Source organism: Choloepus didactylus, chromosome 5, assembly GCF_015220235.1.
Source record: "Choloepus didactylus isolate mChoDid1 chromosome 5, mChoDid1.pri, whole genome shotgun sequence".
In the NCBI taxonomy this organism is placed as follows: domain Eukaryota; kingdom Metazoa; phylum Chordata; class Mammalia; order Pilosa; family Megalonychidae; genus Choloepus; species Choloepus didactylus.
In genome coordinates this window covers 39,727,011-39,749,041 of record NC_051311.1, presented here as the reverse complement: position 1 = coordinate 39,749,041, position 22,031 = coordinate 39,727,011, and the positions used below count along the sequence as shown (strand labels likewise).

The 22,031-nt window shown below is 36.7% G+C and overlaps 1 pseudogene; it reads left to right on the top strand.

The window, feature by feature from the left end:
* Window positions 1-22,031, top strand: part of LOC119535244 — a 74,455-nt pseudogene that overhangs the window by 32,028 nt on the left and 20,396 nt on the right.

Sequence of the window (22,031 nt, the reverse complement as noted above, 5' to 3'; positions counted from 1 at the left end):
TTTACTGTATGGGTCCTTCCATCTTTTATCAAATCTATCCATATGTCTTATTTTTGATGAAGTTATAAATGATATTTTAAGAATTTCAATCTTTGTTTATTGCTTATATATAAATGGAATTGATTTTGTATATTGATTTTATATCCTGCAGTGTTTCTTAACTCACTTACTTGTTCTAGTAGGTTTTTTGTAGATCTTACCTGATTTTCTACATAAACAAGGGGTCATAAAACTTTTTCTTAATGGGCTAGATAGTAAACGTTTAAGACTTTGGTCAATGTGGTCTCTATTGCAATGATTCAACTCTACCATTGTAGCATGAGTAGCCACAGACAATAAATAAATGAATGGACATGTCTGTGTGCCAGTAAAATTTTATTTACAGAAACAAGCAGCTGGCCCACAGGTTGGAGTCCACCCATTCCTGTATATGATCATGTTGTCTGTGAATAAAGATTGTTTTGCTTTTTCCTTTCCACTCCTTTTTGTGGATCCACATTTCCATCCAGTACTTCTTCAGGTTTCTCTCTCTGCTCTGCTCTCTCCTCTCTGGTGTTGTCTCCAATCATCTCTGTCTGCCTTGGCTCCTCCTGACTCTCAGCTTCTTCACCTCAGCTCAGGGAGTCCACTGGACCTCACCTCAGTTCCTTCTTCCTGTGTTGTGGCCTGGAAACTCTCTCAAGGCACTGAGCTGGGGCCATCATAAGCCTTACTTACTTTGTTTCCTCTCCTTCAGGGACCATTGTCCTTCACTACCTGAAGTCCATTTTCTTGAACATTGTTTAATGTGTTTTGTCTGTTTTGTTATGGTGGTTTCTGGTGGGACACTACATCAGTACTGTTGCTCCATCATGACTGGAAGTAGATTGCAATATGCTGTAGACTGTCTGGCATGCTCTTTCTCTCCCTTTGCTCAGTTACTTCCTGCTCATCCTTTCAAGGAATTCTTCCCTGGGTGCAGTCTAGGTCAAGTGCAATGTGATCATAGAACTCTGTTTTCTTACTGTGTCTATCTTTTTTGTAGTTATTTTATTTGTCTTTCTCCTACCTTAGACTTTAAGCTAAAGAAGGGCATGGCTCTTGTCTATTTTATCTCTTGTCTATAGACCAGAGCATTGTGTAATGTCTTCCACAATATATATATTTCAATATGTATATTTCAAAATATATTTGCCCAATGTATGAATGAGTAAATGTGCACATGTGCAGTTCATTATAGTTAAAAAATACACATACATTTTATTTCTATCTTTGTTTTCTCCCTGATGCAGATTCTGTGATCCTATTCAAAATCCAGGATGCAGTGGTTTCATATGAAAGATTAAAGGAATTTAAAGAAAATCAATATGAGCTCCTTACAGGAGAAATTAAAAAAATGAAAAATAAGGTTAGCGGACTACAAAAGGAGCTATCAGAAACCAAGGAAATGAAATCACACTTAGAGCATAAAAAAGCAGAATGGGAGCAAGAACTTTACAGTTTTAGGTATAAAAGCTTGGTTTTAAAGAAATGTTTGAAGTACTTATGTTTTTTTTATGTTGTACAATGCTCTTGTACTCTCCATTTGAAACAATTCTCATGATCCAAACACTGCATAGCTCTTTCCAGCCCTTATTTGTCCCTGGTATTTGCATGTCAGTAATAAAGTATTCCTATGAATTATAGTCCCTAGTATGCAATAGGCAGATATTTTCCCATATAGCATTTTGTTGTCAGTTCTCTGAACTTAGTGTCATACTTTAGAAGTGTATCATGCAAACACCTATTTATATTTTGGTGCTGATCTGTGGGATATATGGCATTAAAAAATGTTTGATCCTATTTACCTTCAATACATCTCTGATACTTAAAATACCATTAACAATTAATCATCTCCCCTATCCCTTCCCATAGCTTTGAATTCACCCTCATGAATATATCTGAACATATTAGATTATCATTCCCCCTCCACTGGCTTCTGTGTTATCACTAGCTCCCCAATATCCTATATTTACTATTTAATTTTACTATAAATATGTAAGAGAATTTTGGTAATTGCCAGTCTGCCTTCTGGGATTTAATAGAGGAGAGATACTCTTAGGCCTACAGAATATGAAATACTTAGAAATAATACAGGAAGCCTTTAACATGAATACTTATACTAATAATTAAATATATGTTTTATTTACTTTGAGTAAATTCTTCAATACAGAATTACTTATTTGGAGAACAAGAATGTTTTGAAAGTGTCTTTAATCTGTACTTCTAAATTTTTCCCAAGGCAATTTATATTAATTTATACTTTCACCATCAGAATATGAAATGACCATTTTTTTCAAACCAGAGTCATTTTTTTTTTAATTTGTGCAGTTTTCCATATGCATGGAATGAGAATTAAAATGGAAATTGATTATCATTTAATTAGTTCACATAGATACTTCTTGTTCCAAAAGGGATTTTAAAATAATTTATGAAATAGATGATAAGGAACAAGATGGGATAAGTTAAAAGTGTTACAAAAGAAGAAATATAAAAAGCATGGACTGACAGATGTTAGGTCACCTAGCCTCATGTTGGATTATAGCAATCTACAGATGTATGTCATACAAAAGACATCTGATGACTATGGTCTGTTAATTTCTGATGGATATAGTAGGAGCAAGTTCACAGAAATGTTGCTATATTAGGTAACTTTCTTGGGGTAAAGTAGGAACATGTTGGAAGTTAAGCAGTTATCTTAGGTTAGTTGTCTTTTTCTTACTCCCTTGTTATGGTCTCTTTGAAATGTTCTTTTATTGTATGTTTGTTTTCTTTTTAACTTTTTTTTTCATACAGTTGATTTAAAAAAGAAGGGAAACTTAAAAAAAAAAAAAAAAAAGAAAAACAAGGAAAAAAAAAAGATGTAGTGCCCCCTTGAGGAGCCTGTGGAGAATGCAGGGGTATTCGCCTACCCCACCTCCATGGTTGCTAACATGACCACAGACATAGGGGACTGGTGGTTTGATGGGTTGAGCCCTCTACCACAGGTTTTACCCTTGGGAAGACGGTTGCTGCAAAGGAGAGGCTAGGCCTCCCTATGGTTGTGCATAAGAGCCTCCTCCCGAATGCCTCTTTGTTGCTCAGATGTGGCCCTGTCTCTCTAGCTAAGCCAACTTGAAAGGTGAAATCACTGCCCTCCCCCCTACGTGGGATCAGACACCCAGGGGAGTGAATCTCCCTGGCAACGTGGAATATGACTCCCGGGGAGGAATGTAGACCTGGCATCGTGGGACGGAGAACATCTTCTTGACCAAAAGGGGGATGTGAAAGGAAATGAAATAAGCTTCAGTGGCAGAGAGATTCCAAAAGGAGCCGAGAGGTCACTCTGGTGGGCACTCTTATGCACACTTTAGACAACCCTTTTTAGGTTCTAAAGAATTGGGGTAGCTGGTGGTGGATACCTGAAACTATCAAACTACAACCCAGAACCCATGAATCTTGAAGACAGTTGTATAAAAATGTAGCTTATGAGGGGTGACAATGGGATTGGGAAAGCCATAAGGACCACACTCCACTTTGTCTAGTTTATGGATGGATGAGTAGAAAAATAGGGGAAGGAAACAAACAGACAAAGGTACCCAGTGTTCTTTTTTACTTCAATTGCTCTTTTTCACTCTAATTATTATTCTTGTTATTTTTGTGTGTGTGCTAATGAAGGTGTGAGGGATTGATTTGGGTGATGAATGTACCACTATGTAATGGTACTGTGAACAATCGAATGTACGATTTGTTTTGTATGACTGCGTGGTATGTGAATATATCTCAATAAAATGAAGATTAAAAAAAAAAGTAAATGAACAATGCGGGGAGGGGAAATGGGATGTTTTGGATGTTCTTTTTTATTTTAAATTTTATTTTATTTTTTGGAGTAATGAAAATGTTCAAAGATTTATTGTGGTGATGAATGCATAACTATATGATGATACTGTGAACAACTAATTTACACTTTAGATGACTGTATGTTATGTGAACATATCTCAATAAAATTGCATTAAAAAAAAAAAAAAGACATCTGAAGGTGCCATGTTACACTGTAAATACTTTTTAGCCCCCCCCCGTAGTATTTCATCTTCATTAACTCTTCAAAATTTTATTCTAGTGAATTTATAAACATTAGATGGCAGCTTCTCTTTTTAATTAGTCAACTCTAAATTATTTGTCCTAATGGAGGAATAATTATTACTATTTGGAAATAAAGGTAATTTTCAACCCAAACATCACTGAATAATTTGAAAATTCCTTTCCCATAGTATTTACCAGAGTTACTAGTAACAAAACTTACCAATTAGCAGAATGTCATTTTAGTGCTACTTTCAAGTATAACCTTTGGAAAAGATTAAACTAAGAAATTAAAAGACAGGAGAACTTGGAAGGACAAAATTTTGAGAACATTGACATTTCATAAACTGGATAATATACCAACATAAAGAGCCAGAGCACAAAGTGAACTTTTAATTTTCTTACAAAATGAATTTAAATTAAGCATATTTTATTGCAGATTTACTTTAAAAGAAGAAGAAGAGAAAAGAAAATGTGCTGATCTGTTGTATGACAGAGTTAGAGGACAATTAAGAAGAAAAGAAGCGTATAATAAAGAAGTTGAAATGCAACAAGAACTTGAATTCACTCTTTGAACACTAGATATGGAACTGAAGACTGTAAGAAAGTATTTGAATCAGGTAAATTAATCTATGGTAAGAATTTCATATATCAAACTTTATGTCACTGATAATATTTATGCTATCCCTTTGATTCAGTGTGTAAAATAAACCAAAAATATTATCTCATCCTAAAGATGAACTAAAAATCCTTATTTAACTATTATTTTATTACAATCATTGGCATATAATAGGGGTTCAGTATATGTTTTCTGAATAATAGAATGGAAGGTAAATAGAGTTTAATCATTAACTTAAATGTTAATTTTAGCATTCCTTATGTTAAAATATAGGTTAAATAGCTATGTTGGTATAAGACTAAATGTTTCATTAAGACATTTTCTTTCAAAATATTATGTTTGTATTTAAGAACTGTTTTTGCTCTATGGCAGATTTCGTTGTTATTTATGCAGTTAACATTTGAATACTTCAGAGGGGGTAAAGATCCTTGCATCTTAATAGACTATTTTAATAGATCTTTATTTTTTTAAGGTTCTGCTCTCAATCAAGCTTTTAATTGAGACCCAGAAATTTAATGAAATGTAGACACATTTCTTCTAGGTTGTAGAAGAGCGAAATGATATCCAGAGGCAACTTTCTCAAGAACCGATTGCCAGAATATTACAAGATAGAATTCTGACCAGTCACCTTTGTAAACAGAAGGAGATAGAAAAGGGTCAAAAGAAAGTGAGTGAGAATTCTGAGGTATTTTCCTTAGTCATTTAAAAATATGTGTGTATGTATTTGTGTATATATTTTAAAAACCAACTATATGAGTCATGGAAAATACAGGGAATTTTTAAGCATATATGTAAATATTTGGTGGGGTGGTGGGGGGTTGGCATATTTGCTCAATTGGATAAAGTAACATTCTTAATTCAAAATTGTTTGTCTGCTTCAGTCAAGTGGTGTCATTCATCATGGCCTTATCCAAAGAGAGCTTTTAATATTTTCTATAGACATGGATTATCTTTCTATAATCTCAAAGCTGTTGCTACTAACAGCAAATGTTATTCTTTTTGGCAGTGACATATATTAATGGAGAGGTCACTTTATCAGTTCTACCCATAGATAAAGTGAAGGAAAGTATAGCTACAGGCATATTTTGAATATCATTCTCCTCATTCTTGAGAAAAGGAACAATTTGTACCACATGTAGTCTTATTTCAATACTAGGAGATTTTTGAAAACAATGAAATGCCGTAACATATACTTAATGATAATTTATTGATATTTTATTCTTAGTAAAATAGTTCAGTTTATTTTCATCTGTCATATTTATTACTGTTTCAAACATTATGAAAATGAAATAAAAGTTACTGAGCAGCAAACAATCTAATGATTTTCTAAGAAGAGCGATATAAATTTTACCTTACCATTAGTCTTTTAAAATATGAAGTTTCTTTTGTATTTTTGTATTTATACTAGAAAAATAATGGTGGTTTAATGGAAAAACATTAATTAGAAGAACACAAAAGACGTGGTAAATCCTGCAACTTTCCTATATTTTTGAATCTCTATTTTGCAGAATTGTGATAATTAGATGAGTTAATTGTTGTATATGTAAGTGTTTTGTACAATGCCTAGTTTTATCAGTTATCAATTAATGTAATTCTTATAATTGACTACAAAAATCTTAGAAATATAGAATATCTCTGGAATATTCTCAGAAAAAAAGGAAGTTTTAAAGAACTTTAAGAAATTTAAGCTGTCAAATATATGCAGAGCTACAGCTCTTAATGAGGAGTAGCTGTTTAGGTTAGATATCAACCTGTAAACCCATATGTACTTAATTTAGATTAGAAAGACTGTGGTATTATTTGGGGCAATTCAGACAGAAGTATTAAAAATTATAGTATATGTGAAATGTATTTGATATTGTAATGATTGCATGTATGTTTGAAGGGAATTGTATTCAATATTTTTAGTCTGACCAAATCTATACAGAGCAAAAGCTCTTCAAGTCGGGTAGCTGTAAACCCAATTTTTAAAAAATACAGTCTTAATTTATTAAGGTTTATTGTGTTCTTTCTGGGTTTGCTATAATACTGAGAAAGACATTTCTAATTCTGATATTTAAAAAAAATTCTCTTCTAGTTTCTTTTTTACTTTCATGGATTAATTTTTTTCAATTAAATTTTTGAACTTTTAGGAATTTATGCTGAATAATGTATTGTGGTTTGGATTCAACTTCATTTTTTTCCAGTTGGATTGTTACTTGTTGCAGCCCTTTTATTGTATGCACATATAGGTTATTCTTTAATTTCAGAGGACATCATGGTATGTCATTTTATTGAGTGGTAACTATATGTCTACTTTGTTTTATAAAACATAGGTTTTTGATGATCATGAAAAAGAAAAAAATCTTTTGCATAAAAATCACATGTTGTAGGATGAAATTGCCTTGCTAAGATTGGAAATAGACACAATAAAAAATCACAACCAGGAAAAAGAAAAGAAATATTCTGAGGACATGGAAATTGTAAAAGAAAAAAATGACCTTCAAAAGACATGAAAACTGAAGGAGGAAACATTAACAAAAACAGTATTTCAGTATAGTGGACAGATTAATTTTCTGACATTGAAGAATGCAATGCTGATGTCTAAATTAGAGAGTGAAAAACAAAGCAAGGAAAGAACTGGAAACAGAAGTTGAATCTTACCGTTCTAGACTGGCTGCTGCAATAAATGCCCATAATCAAAGTCAGATATCCAAAAGAGACCTGGAACTTGCTTTCCAGAGAGCAAGAGATGAGTCGCTTCGTTTACAGAATGAAATAAATTTTGATGTGTCTAACCTAAAAGATAACAATGAGATTCTTTCTCAACATCTTTCTAAAGCTGAAAGTAAATTCAGTAGCCTAGAAATTGAGCTCCATCACACAAGAGATGCTCTGAGAGAAAAGAATTTGATTTTAGAACATGTACAAAAAGACCTAAACTAAACACAGTGTCAGATGAAGGGAGTTGAACACAGGTATCAAAGTGAACAAGGTAAAGTGAGAAAATACATTGGAAAACAGGAATCCTTAGAGGAAAGCTTATCCCACTGCAAAGTGAAAATATGTTGCTTCAACAACAACTGGATGATGCTCACAAGAAAGCTGACAGTAAAGAAAAGACAGTAATTGACATCCAAGACCGATTTCAGGATATCGTAAAAAATCTTATAGTGCAAAGTGAAAAACAAAGCCGCCTTCTGGAAAAGAGAAATGAGGAATTAACCAGTGAATGTAGTCATTTAAAAGAACAAATATATCAGTATGAAAATGAGAAAGTTGAAAGAGAAGTAAGTGTCAAGAAATATAAACATTTTTAGCTTCCTGAAAGAAACCTGAAAGCAATATTTGTTTATTGCTAAAATGTTGAGTCTAGTTGAAGATGAAAATATATAGACTATAAATGTATTTTCTATGTCAGCAGAGAAACATACCTTGTATCCAGCAAATAAAAATTAGACTTGAGAAGAGCTTTATTTTGAATAAGGACATTGTGTCACCTATGAAATTTTAAGAGGTTAAGTTATAAATTGTTAATAGATGTATGCTAGTATTATTAAGTCGTGTGCTGCAGAAATGATTATTTCAGTGTCTTTGTCACCATGTTTTAAGACCCTATAAGATCGTGAATGAAGCAGATAAATGGAAATGTTCATACCTAAAATGAGTATTTTGAAGTTCAGATTCAATTAAGTGGGTTACCTTTGTTGACAGTTTATCTGATTTCCCAGATAAACTGAAGTATAGGTGTTGTATCTCATCATAATTTTCCTTCAGTTGCTTTTTATACATTTTTAGTTGGTGTAATTTTTTTTTTATGTCAGTTTGAGTTATATTTGGAAACCTTTCCATCTCAAATTATGTATTCCCATGACATCTCAACTCATTAAAGGTACCTGCTTTTCATTAAATCATAATTTGGGACAAATGTGTTGAATTTTAGCAAAACCATATTTGATTTATTGTTCCCACGGCTATTTGTAATTTACTTTAAATGTTGTTCAATTATTTGTTTATAATTTCTTTTCATTTCAAGGCTCAATTATGTTCGTTTGGACATAAGTTTGCCCAATGCAGAGATAAGTGTAACTATCTGTGCTTTCTTATGTTCGCATTGGAGTCCTCTTTTCAGACTCATGTTGGGTGTCAGGATTCCCAGTGTAGCAGGAGTGAAGTGGGTGGGGAAGAATTTCAGTAGCTGAGGTCAGGGAAGGATGTGGAGGACGTTGTAAAGACTTTGCTCTTATTCTGAGATAGGAATCTATTAGAATGATTTGAGTGGAGGATTGAATATGGGAGGAAGTCTAATGTTCACTTAACCTCTAATGAAAAAAGAGGGAATAAGTGTAGAATTTACCACCCCCAGTCCTACCCACATACCCATTTCTTTTTGAGATCGGTAGGTTTGTTAAATTTTGCAAATTTATCAGGTGAAGGGGGAAGGAGAAGAGCTGACAGGGGCTGAGTCTTTGTCTCATAAACCTAATACTGAATAGGGAGAGGGATAACACTTTTCCTGGTCCTTCACCAAATTCAGCAATAGCCAGCAAGGTATGCATGTGAGGGAAAGAAGGTAAATTGATGTATGTGGTGACATTTTTCAAAGACTGACTCTTAGAATTATGTATTATGAACATAATTCAGTAGTAAAGTGATTTGCAAAATCGGTAACAGAAATATCTTATCAGGTAGTTGTGAGAAAACTTCAACAAGAACTGGCTGATACCCTAGTGAAACAATCCATGTCAGAAACTTCACTGGAGATCATATCACATTCTAACATTAATTTAGAAGATTGAGACACAGGATTTAAAGAGGAAATTAAGTCAAATCAGGTGTCAGGTATGTATGAAATTTAACATGTTAACAGTTAATCTGTAGATGGCTAAAGAATGTAAAGTGTTTTGGGATACTAATTTAAGTGGGCAGTTTTCTTTTGATTTTCATTATGATTAATTTATTACAGTTTTATTATCTCTGTAATGCGCTTATTTTTACAACTCTGACTTCCATTCTGCTATTTGTATTATACAGTATAATATTTATCCTTAGGAAAGTTGAGAATTATGTAGCATTCCTCACAGGAGTTGAAAAACATCTTTTTCCTACTTAACAGTATTTTTTAGTGATATCTCTTTTGCTACAGAAAGGCAAGCCAGATTAAATCAGCAGATACTGATTTATTTAATGGATTTCAGCATAACTTCCCCGGAAAGACCATTAAATTGTTGTGCAAAAATGCACATTTTAGGTTGTTTTACAAATCAGGTGAAAAGTTGGGCATTTTCTTTATTTTCCTTTCATTTTGGATATACTGTAAAAACATAGAAATATTCATATAATGTATAATATATATACTCAAAATATAGAGTTAAGAAAATTATCTAGGTCTCATGATTGAATTTCTTTAAACAACTTTATTGATCTATAATTCCTATACCATACAATTTAGTAGCTTTTATTTACAGAGTTCTGCAGCCATCACCACAGTTAATTTTAGAACATTTTCATCACCTCAGAGAAACCCCACATCTTTTAGCCATCATGCCCCGGCTCCCCTTCCTGCTTTTTACCCCCTTCACTCCTTCCCCCAGCCCAAGGCAAACTCTAATTTATTTTCTGTCTCAATGAGTTTGCCTATTCTGTGCATTTCATATGAATGGAATCATATAATATGTGGTCTTTTGTCTGACTTCTTTTGCTTATCATAAGTTTTCAAGTTTCATTTGTGTTGTAACGTCTCAATATTTCATTCCTTTCTATTGCCAAATGATCGTCCATTGTATGGATATGTCAGTGGAATTAATGTTGTTTTTCCATTTATCTGATGGACATTCAGGTTGTTTCCACTTTCTGGCCATTATGAATAATGCTGTCAGGAGCATTCATGTAGAGGTTTTTGCGTGGACACATGTTGTCATCTCCCTGCTGTTGGGTTTTATCACCTGCGTGAACTGGGCTGATTCACCGTCTCTGTGCCTTTGCTCTGGTCTTTCTGTCTGTTCAGTGTCTGTTCTTCCAGCCGAATCCTACATCGATTCAGACCCGGCTCAGTCTCCCTTGTCCAGGAAGCTCCTCTAACTGTCCTCTCGCTGACCTCACTTCTCAGCACTTGTCATCTACTCTGTGCAGAACTTTCTTTTTCTTTAATTTTTAAGTTTGCAATTATTTCAAACTTATAGGATAGTTTCAAAAATAGTACAAACTCTACACAGAGAACTCCATCATTACCCTCCAGACCACCATTTATTGTTCCTTTTACTTTAGGTAAGTTTTATTTTATAATTCTGAAACAGATTTTAAGTGTAGGTTTCATGAGAGATAATTTTTAAAAGTCCTTCCTAGTCTATTAAGGATTATAAATATTCTAAATACTCTGTGAGAATGCTGTTTGAATCAGTGTAAGGAAGTAGTACATGAATACTGTATTTTACCTATGAATTTTACAGAAATTATCACAAATTTTTATATTTTGCTAAATTCATAGAACTAAATTGTTTCCATGAGATACATTACAATATAGAAACAAATTTTGCAGTGATTACTTTCTACTACTAATTCATAAAGCAGCCAATTATCATATATTAACATTTTAAACTGGAAACCGATACTACAGTGAAGAATGTTTATACTATTAGAAAATTACACTTGAATTAAAAGTTAAAAGTTTTTTTTTCCGTATTAGTCAATGATAGTATTATTACAATGCTTTGTTAGTCAAGAGTTAAAATTTGGTGAAATGTTTTAAATAAGCTCTTCTACCTCTTTACAACATTTTCTTTTTTTCTGCTGTTTTTTTTTTTTTAAATTAAATTCAGTTTTGTTGAGATACATTCACATACCATAGACTTATCCATGGTGTACAATCAGCTGTTCACAGTACCATCATATAGTTGTGCAGTCATCACACCAATCTATTTTTTATTTTTTAAATTTTTATTGGGATTGTTCAGATACCATACAATTATCCAAAGATCCAAAGTGTACAATCACTTGCCCCTGGTACCCTCTTACAGCTGTGCATCCATCACCACACTTAATTTTTGTTCAATTTTTAGAACCTTTTAATTACTCCAGGCAAGAAATAAAGTGAAAGATGGGGGGAAAAAAAAAAAGGAAAAGAAAAGGAAACTCGAATCCTCCCATATCCCTAACCAACCCCCCTCAATTACTGACTCGTAGTGTTGGTATAGTACATTTGTTACTGTTTATGAAAGAATGTTGAAATACTACAAACTATAGTATATAGTTTGCAATAGGTATATATTTCTTCCCTATATATCCCTCTATTGTTAACTTCTAGTTGTATTGTCATACATTTGTTCTGGTTAATGGAAGAGTTTTCTAATATTTGTATAGTTAATCATGGATATTGCCCACCAAAGGATTCAGTTTTATACATGCCCATCTTTTGACCTCCAGCTTTCCTTCTGGTGACATATATGACTCTGAGCTTCCCGTTTCCACCTCATTCACATGCCATTCGGCACTGTTAGTTATTCTCACATCTTGCTACCTACACCTGTTTATTTCCAAACATTTAAGTTCATCCTAGTTGAACATTCTGCTCATACTAAGCAACCACTCCTCATTCTTAAGCCTCGTCCTATATCTTGGTACCTTATATTTCATGTCTATGAGTTTACATATTATAATTAGTTCTTATCAGTGAAGACCCTGCAATATTTGTCTGTATGTGACTGGCTTATTTCACTCAGTATATTGCCCTTGAGGTTTTGACATCAACCCATTTTTTTTTTTTTTACGATGGTCTTGTACACACCCCATACATTCCATCCTAAGTAAACAATCGATGGTTCTCTGTATGGTCACATATTTATGTGTTCACCACCTTCACCACTATCTATATAAGGACATCTACATTTCTTCCACAAGGCAGGAGGGAGCATCAAAGATGATAGAGAGGGAAAAGAAAGAGGAAAAAAATGACAGCTAGGAAGTAGCAAAAGGAAAAGTAATCTTAAAGTAGGGTAAAGAGTCAGACAACACCACCAGTGTCAAGTGTCTATCATGCCTCCCCTATCCCCACTTCTTATCTGCATTAACCTTGGTATATCACCTTTGTTACATTAAAGGAAGCATAATACAATGACTCTGTTAGTTACAGCCTCTAGTTTACATTGATTGCATCCCTCCCCCAATGCCTCCCTATTTTAAACACCTTGCAAGGTTAACATTTGCTTGTTCTTCCTCATAAAAGAGCATATTTGTACATTTTATCACAATTGTTGAACACTCTAGATTTCACCAAGTTACACAGTCCCATTTTTTATCTTTCCTCCTTTCTTCTGGTGTCTCACTTGCCCCCAACCTTCCTCTCTCAACCGTATACATAGCTATCTTTGTCCAGTGTACTTACATTGCTGTGCTACCATCTCCCAAAATTGTATTCTGAACCACACACTACCATCTTCTCCTATCACTCTGCAGTGCTCCCTTTAGTAATTCCTGTAGGGCAGGTGTCTTGTTCACAGTCTCTCATTGTCTGTTTGTCAGAAAATATTTTGAGCTCTCCCTCATATTTGAAGGACAGCTTTGCTGGATATAGGATTCTTGGTTGGAGGTTTTTCTCTTTCAGTTTCTTAAATATATCGCACCACTTCCTTCTTGCCTCCATGGTTTCTGCTGAGAGATCCGCACATAGTCTTATTAAGCTTCCTTTGTATGCGATGGATTGCTTTTCTCTTGCTGCTTTCAGGATTCTCTTTTTGTCTTTGACATTTGGTAATCTGATTATTAAGTGTCTTGGCATAGGCCTATTCAGATCTCTTCTGTTTGGAGTACGCTGTACTTCTTGGATCTGTAATTTTATGTCTTTCATAAGAGATGGGAAATTTTCATTCATTATTTCCTCTATTATTGCCTCTACCTCTTTTCTCTTCTCTTCTCCTTCTGGGATACCAGTGATATGTAGATTTTTGTACTTTGTTTCATCTTTAAGTTCCTGGAGATGTTGCTCATATATTTTCATTCTTTTCTCCATCTGCTCCTTTGCGTGTAGGCTTTCAGTTGTTTTGTTCTCCAGTTCTTGAGTGTTTTCTTCTGCCTCTTGATGTCTGCTGTTGTACGTTTCCATTGTGTCTTTCATCTCTTGTGTTGTGCCTTTCATTTCCATAGATTCTACTAGTTGTTTTTTTGAACTTTCAGTTTCTGCCGTATATATGCCCAGTGTTTTCTTTACAGCCTCTATCTCTTTTGTGAAATATTCTCTAAAGTTTTTGAATTGATTTAGCATTAGTTGTTTAAATTTCTGTATCTCAGTTGAAGTGTATGTTTGTTCCTTTGACTGGATCATAGCTTCATTTTTGTTAATGTAGGTTGTAGTTTTCTGTTGTCTAGGCATCTGACCTCCTAGGCTACCCTAATCAGGTTTTCCCAGACGAGAACAGGTTCAGGTCACAGAAGGAGGAAATATTCAATATCTGGTTCCCCTGATGGTTTTTCTTAGAGGATTAATACACCTGTGCTTTTCTGTTTGGCAGGTGCAGTCTGTCACCGCCTGTATAAGGGGGTGTGGCCTGTGGCTCTCCTCCCCCAGGCTTTGGGGTCTGGTTCCGGAAAGCCGGGCGGTAAAGCTGGGCCCCTCCCTTTCCTTTGGGAAGCTATGCCCCCTCCAAAGAGGTCACTGCCTATCAGGAAGTTCTTTTGTTTCTCTGACTCTGCTGATCAAAGTGTTTTGATTTTAAAATAGCTGAGTCTGTCTTTACTGCAAAGCGCTGAGGGTTGAAAGCGGCTGCAGTTTTCTCCACAGAGAGCAAAAGGGGCAGAAAAGCTCCCAGGTTCACTTGTCAGCCTCTGGGCTTCTCGTCCTGAGACAGATACGTTCCCCGACTCTCCCAAGGTCAGTTGTCCCCAAAAGCCTCTGTCTGCTTGTTGAGGATTCACTGTCTGTATTTAGCAGTTAACATTAAAATCCCAGATGGAGCTGGGCTGCGGTACACTAGCTTGTTTGGAGAGTGCTGTTCTCTAGCACCGCGCGGGTTCTGTGAGGGAGGGGCTCTCAGCTCTCGGCTCTCAGCGCGGGTCCGCAGTTTTACTTACAGATTTTATGCTGCGATCTCCGGAATTCCTCCCAATTCAGGTTGGTGGATGATGAGTGGACAGTCACGTTTGTCTCCCCTCAGTTATTCCTGGTTATTTTACAAGTTTTTTGGTCATTTATGAATTGTTCCTGGGGGGACTAACAGCCTTCCACTTCTCTATGCCACCATCTTTTCTCCCTCCACACCAATTTGTTTTTGAACATTTTCCTTACACCAGTAGGAATAAAAATAAGAATGAAAAATAAAAGTAAGAAAGAACATGCAAATCATCCCCCCATCCCTCCCTATTTTTCATTTAGTTTTTGTCCCCATTTTTCTACTTATCAATCTGTACACTGGATAAAGAGAATGCTACCCACAAGGCTGCCACAATCACACCATCACCCCTTGTAAGTTACATTGCTATATAGTCGTCTTCAAGAGTCAAGACTACTGGATTTCAGTTTGATAGTTGCAGGTATTTACTTCTAGCTATTCCAGTATGTGAAAACCTAAAACAGGTTATCTATATAGTGAATAAGAATGTCCACTAGAGTGACCTCTCAACTCCATTTGAAATCTCTCAACCAGTGAAACTATTTTGTTTCATTTCGCATCCCCCTTTTGGTCAAGAAGATGCTCTTGGTCCCATGATGCCGGGTCCAGATTCATCCCCGGAAGTCATATCATGCGTTGCCAGGGAGATTTACACCCCTGGGAGTAAGGTCCCACATAGTGGGAAGGGCAACACCTGCTGAGTTGGCTTAGCTAGAGGGAGAGGGCCACGTATGAGCAGCAAAGAGGTACTTGGGGAGACTCTGAGGCACAATTATTAGCAGGGTTAGCCTCTCCTTTCAAGCTTCATAAGGGCAAGCCCCAACATAGGGGGCTCAGCATACCAAACCTTAAGTCCTCAATGTTTGTGAGAACATCAGCAACAATCCAGTATCATGGACGGGATTTAACTGTCCTTATCTCTTTAGTGTCTTTATTTTTTAATTTCAGCAACATATATACAACACAGATCTTCCCCACCCAACCCCTCCCCAGCATACCATTCGGTGGGATTAATCACATTCACAATGTTTTAATACTCTCATCACAATCCTTTCTAGGACTTTCCGTTCACCCCAAACAAACGCTACATTCATTTTGCATTTTCTCACCATTGCCTCTGGTCCCACCTGTCATAATCTGTACTCTACTTTCTTCCTCTATGAGTTTGCATATTCTCTGATATTTTCTTTATAGTTACTATGGATCTTAAATTTAGCATCCTAAATATATAAAAATCTTGTTTTCTTTGATATGAACTTAAGTTCTTATATACCCTCTGTCCTCCTACCTTTATGTAGTTTTTGTCACAAATTACATATTTATATATTTGAGTTCAAAACCATTTATTTATCATTATATTTCATGCATCTGCCTTTTAGATTCCTATAGGGTATCTTTGAGATGTTGGTATCATAAACTTTTTATTCTCTTTATTCTAAGCAATAATTTAAGCAATTACACATAAAATTGAAAACATTTAATCCAACAGAAGAGAAGTGTTCAAACAAATGCATATCCTTTTTTTTTGTCAATATGAAGAAAATTCCAAATTTGACTTCTTTCGGTATGCAGTCAGAACTGGGATTTACTTTACACCATCTAGCAACTGTAAGCTCTGTGAACTGACTTCTTACATGACATAGTATATAACCTCAATCTTCCCAGCAGAGTATCTGCTAAAGCAGCCCGGCATTCACAGTTGCTGGAACTGAATTGATTGGAAACCTTGATTTAGCAATCCTAGTCATTTGCTTGAGTGTGCCACTAAAGGTCATGTCAGTTATACACTAACTTCTCAACTCCAGAAGATGCTATTTTTTTAATTCAATTTTATTCAGAATATTCCCATACCAGTCACCCAAAGTGTACAGTCAGTTGTTCATGGTACCAGTATACAGTTGTACATTCATCACCACAATTTTTTTTTCAATTTTAGAACATTATCATTACTACAGAAAAGAAATAAAAATACAAAAGAAAACTCAAATCCTCCCATATACACAAACCACCCCCATCCATAATTGAGTCAGAGTATTGGTATAGTACATTTGTTACTGTTGATGAAAGAATGTTAAAATATTAATAACTGTAGTACATAGTTTTCAATAGGTACAGCAGTTTTCCCTATATACCCCTCTGTTATTAATTTCTACTTATAGTGTCATACATTTGTTCTAGTTCATGAGAGAAATTTCTAATATTTGTATAGTTAATCACAGACATCACCCACCACAAGATTCACTGTGTTATACATTCCCATGTTTTAACCTCCCAACTTTTCTTCTGGTGACATACATGACTTTATACTTCCCCTTTCTACGACATTCACACACCATTCGGCATTGTTAGTTGTTCCCACAATAACTTGCTACCGTCACCACTGTCTATTTCCAAATGCATAAGTTCAACCTAGATAAACATTCTGGTCATATTATCCAACTTCTCCCCATTCTTTAGCCAAATTTGATATCCTGGTAGCCTATATTTCATGTCTATGAGTGTACATATTATAATTAGTTCCTATCAGTGAGATCATACAATATTTTTGTCTGACTTATTTCACTCAATATAATGTCCTCAAGATTCATCCATCAACCCATTTTTTTTCAGATGGTTTTGTTCATGCCCCAACATTCCATCCTAAGTAAACAATTGACGGTTCCCTGTATAATCACATAATTATGCATTCACCACCACCACAACTGTCTATATAAGGACATTTCTATTTCTTCCACAAAGAAGGAAGAGTCAAAAAAGGTAGAGAGACAAAAGAAAAAGAAAGAAAAGAAAATGTCAGCTAAAAAGCAACAAAAGAAAATATAAAAATAAAGTACAATAAAAGAGTCAGTCAACATTACCAGTGCCAAGAATTCCATGCCCCTCTCTTATATCCCCCTCTTATAGGCATTTAGTTTTGTTATATTGCCTTTGTTACATTAAAGGAAGCATGATACAATATTTCTGTTAACTATAGTCTCTGGTTTCCATTTATTGTATTTTTCCCCAGCACCACCTTCTTTTCAGCACCTTGCAAGGTTGACATTCGTTTGTTCTCTCTCATACAGAAACATATCTGTACATTTTATCATAATCATTGACCACTGTAGGTTTCATAAGTTATACAGTCCCAGTCTTCACCTTCCCTCTTTCCTTCTGGTGTCCCACATGCCCCTAACCTTCTTCTTTAAACAGTACTCACACTCATCTTTGTTTAGTGTACCCACATTGTTGTGCTACGATCACCCAAAATTGTGTTCCAAACCTCTTCACTGCTGTCTTTTCCTATCTGTCTGCAGTGCTCCCTTTACTGTTTTCTGTCGAGCAGGTTTCTTGTTCACAAACTCTCATTGTCTGTCAGAAAATGTTTTAAATTCCCACTTATATTTGAAAGACACTTTTGCTGGATATAGAATTCTTGGTTGGTAGTTTTTCTCTTTCAGTATCTTAAATATATCACAATACTGGCTTCTTTCCTCCATGGTTTTTACTGAGAAATCTGCACATAGTTTTATCAAGCTTCCCTTGTATATGATGGATCACTTTTCTCTTGCTGCTTTCAGGATTCTCTGTCTTTGACGTTTTATAGTCTGATTAATAAGTGTCTTGGTGTAGGTCTATTCAAATCTATTCTGGTTGGGGTATGCTGCTGTTCTAGTTTGCTAATGCTGAGGAATGCAAAACACCAGAGATGGATAGGCTTTTATAAAAAGGGGGTTTATTTGGCTACACAGTTACAGTCTTAAGGCCACAAAGCATCCAAGGTAACACCTCAGCAATCGGGTACCTTCACCGGAGGATGGCCAATGGCTTCCGGAAAACCTCTGTTAGCTGGGAAGGCAGCTGGCGTCTGCTCCAAAGCTCTGGTTTCAAAATGGCTTCTCCCAGGACATTCCTCTCTAGCAAGCTTGCTCCTCTTCAAATAACATCACTCACAGCTGCACTCCGTTTCCTCTCCTTGAGCCAGCTCATTTATAAGGATCCACTGATCAAGGCCCACCCCGAATGGGTGGGGCCACACCTCCATGGGAGTATCCCACCAGAGTCACCTCCCACAGCTGGGTGGGGCTTATCTCCATGCAAACAACCTAATCCAAATGGTCCAGCTTAATCCCCACTATTATGCCTGCCCCACAAGACTGCATCAAAGAATACGGCTTTTTCTGGGGGACATAATACATTCAAACCAGCACATTCCACCCCCTGGACCCCAGAAAATCATATTCTTTCCAAATACAGAATACATTCATCCCACAATACCACAGAGACTTAAATCATTTCAGTAACAAAAGCGAAGTACAAAATCCCATCAAAATCAAATATAGGCGTGGTCAGTCCTAAGGCATACTTTTCCTTTAGCTTGGATCTGTGGACTTAGAACAAGTTATATGCTTCCAATATACAAAGGAGGGACATTCATAGGATAAACATTTCCATTGCCATAAGGAGAAACAGTAAGGAAAACAGGGTTAACAGGACCAAAACAGTTCTTAAAACCTGCAGGACAAACTCCATTAGATTTCAAAGTCTGAGAGTCATTAACAGAACAACGTGGCATCCTTGGGGCTTGAGAGAGCGGGAGTCTAACCCTTCCTAAGGGCCTTTGTGGCAGCCCTTTCCTCTCCAAACACTTAGGTGAGTGCTCCAACATACCCACACATTGGGGAGACCACCTTCTCGGCCCCACCTTCCTCAAACATTGGGGCAGCTCCCGGATTCCCTTCCATCTCCGGGGCACACGCTCAACCCCTTGAGAACAGTGTGGTGGCAGCCAGGCTCTCCCCAATTCCCTGGGAATGTGCTCCACCCTCTTTGGGGCCTGGGGTGGCAAAACTCTTCCGGAGCATCGAGGTGGAAGGCCCACCCTCGACCTCCAGGGCAAACTCACCCTTTCCATGCATGTGGGCTGCTCCGTTCTCCCAGCTGTAGACCTCCTGACTCCAGACCTCAACCTCCATGGCTCTGTCTTTGAAGAGATTTTTCCTTTAATTTTTTCCTTGTCTGTCTCCTCCAGTCCAGACCAGCAATGGCTCTGTCTATAAAGATCTCGCAAAAATTCTGTTGGCTTTGCATGAAGCACACGGGTCAAAGCCGTTAGACAATAGGACTTTCCACAAATCCTTTCTGGATAATTCCATCTCCAATCTTGGCTTGTACTGAAATGGCGGCTGGGTTCCATGTTTGGTTACATCCTCACATTGGGCTGTAGCTTCTGGGATTCCACCCCCTGGAAGCTCATAATTTTCCAAGCCATCAGCTTCTGGTTTCTTTGAACCCAAGAGTTCAGTTCTAAGTTTATCTCTCTGCTCGCATTTTACTATAAGCTGCAAGGAGAAGCCAGGATACATCCTCCACATGTAGTCTGGAGATCTCCTCAGCTAAGTATTCCAGGTTGTTGCTTCCAGATTCTTCCTTCCATATGACACCAGGACTCAATTTTGCCAAATTCTCTGCCACTTTAAAACAAAGATCACCTTTCTTCCAGGTTACAACAACACATTCACCATTTCTGTTCAAGGCCTCATCAGAAGTATCTTTAGAGTCCATATTTCCACAAAGAGTCCTTTTAAAGCAGTTTTGGCCTTTTCTATCAAGCTCCTCACAATTCTTCCAGAATCTTCCCCCTATCCATTTGAAAAGCCGTTCCAACATGTTTGGTATTTGCAAACACAGCAGCAAAAGCACCCCACTTCTCTGGTACCAAAATCTGTTCTAGTCTGCTAATGCTGCAGAATGCAAAACACCAGAGATGGACTGGCTTTTATAAAAAGGGGGTTTATTTGGCTACACAGTTACAGTCTTAAGGCCACAAAGCATCCAAGGTAACACCTCAGCAATCGGGTACCTTCACCGGAGGATGGCCAATGGCTTCCGGAAAACCTCTGTTAGCTGGGAAGGCAGCTGGCGTCTGCTCCAAAGCTCTGGTTTCAAAATGGCTTCTCCCAGGACATTCCTCTCTAGCAAGCTTGCTCCTCTTCAAATAACATCACTCACAGCTGCACTCCGTTTCCTCTCCTTGAGCCAGCTCATTTATAAGGCTCCACTGATCAAGGCCCACCCCGAATGAGTGGGGCCACACCTCCATGGGAGTATCCCACCAGAGTCACCTCCCACAGCTGGGTGGGGCATATCTCCATGCAAACAACCTAATCCAAACGGTCCACCTTAATCCCCACTATTATGCCTGCCCCACAAGACTGCATCAAAGAATACGGCTTTTTCTGGGGGACATAATACATTCAAACCGGCACAGCTGCCTTCTTGGATCCGTAATTTTATGTCTTTCATCAGAGACGGGAAATTTTCAGTGATTATTTCGTCTATTATTGCTTCTTCCCCTTTTCCCTTATCTTGTCCTTCTGGGACACCCATGACACATACTTTCATGTGCTTCATGTCGTCATTCAATTCCTTGAGCCATTGCTCTTATTTTCCATTCTTTTCCCTATCTGTTCTTTTGTATATAGGATTTCAGGTGTCTTCTTCTCCAATTCCTGAATGTTCTCTTCTCTCTCTTAAAATCTGCTATTGTATATCTCCATTGTGTTTTTCATCTCTTGTGTTGTGCCTTTTATTTTCATAGGTTCTGCCTGTTGTTCTTTCAAACTTTTAAGTTCTTCCTTATAGTCGCCCAATGATTTCTTTATATCCTTCATATCTTTTGCCATCACTTTGCTCAACTCATTGATTTGATTTTTGGAATGTTTTAGGAGATTTCTTTGATTAATAATTAGTTGTTTCATTTCCTCTATTTCAGTTGAAGTGTAAGTGTGTTTCTTTGACTGGGCCATATCTTCATTTTTCCTAATGTTATTTGTAGTTTTCTGTTGTCTAGGCATCAGGTTTCCTTGATTACTCCAATCAGATTTTCCTAGGCCAGAAGGGGCTCAAGTCTCAGGAGGGGGCAATATTCCGTATCAGGTTTCCCTGAGGGTGTGTCTTAGAAGATTGACAGACTTTCCTATGAGGTCTCTAGCCACTGTACTTTTCCTGACCTGCCCAGCAGGTGGCTCCTGTCAACGTGTTGCTTCTGACTGGTGTAAAGAGGTGTGGTCCCTTTAGTTCTCTCAGCTCAGGTTGTTTCTGTTTTGACTGTTTTCCCCCAGGCCCTGTGCTCTGAGTTCTGAAGGGAGGGTAGGCAGTAGAGCTGGGCCCCACCTCCTTCCTCTCAGGGAAGATATACCCCCTGGGGAGTTAACCTTTGCATTTGAATTACTCCCTTGTCTCTCTGAGTCTGTTAATTCCACCCCTGCCAGAGT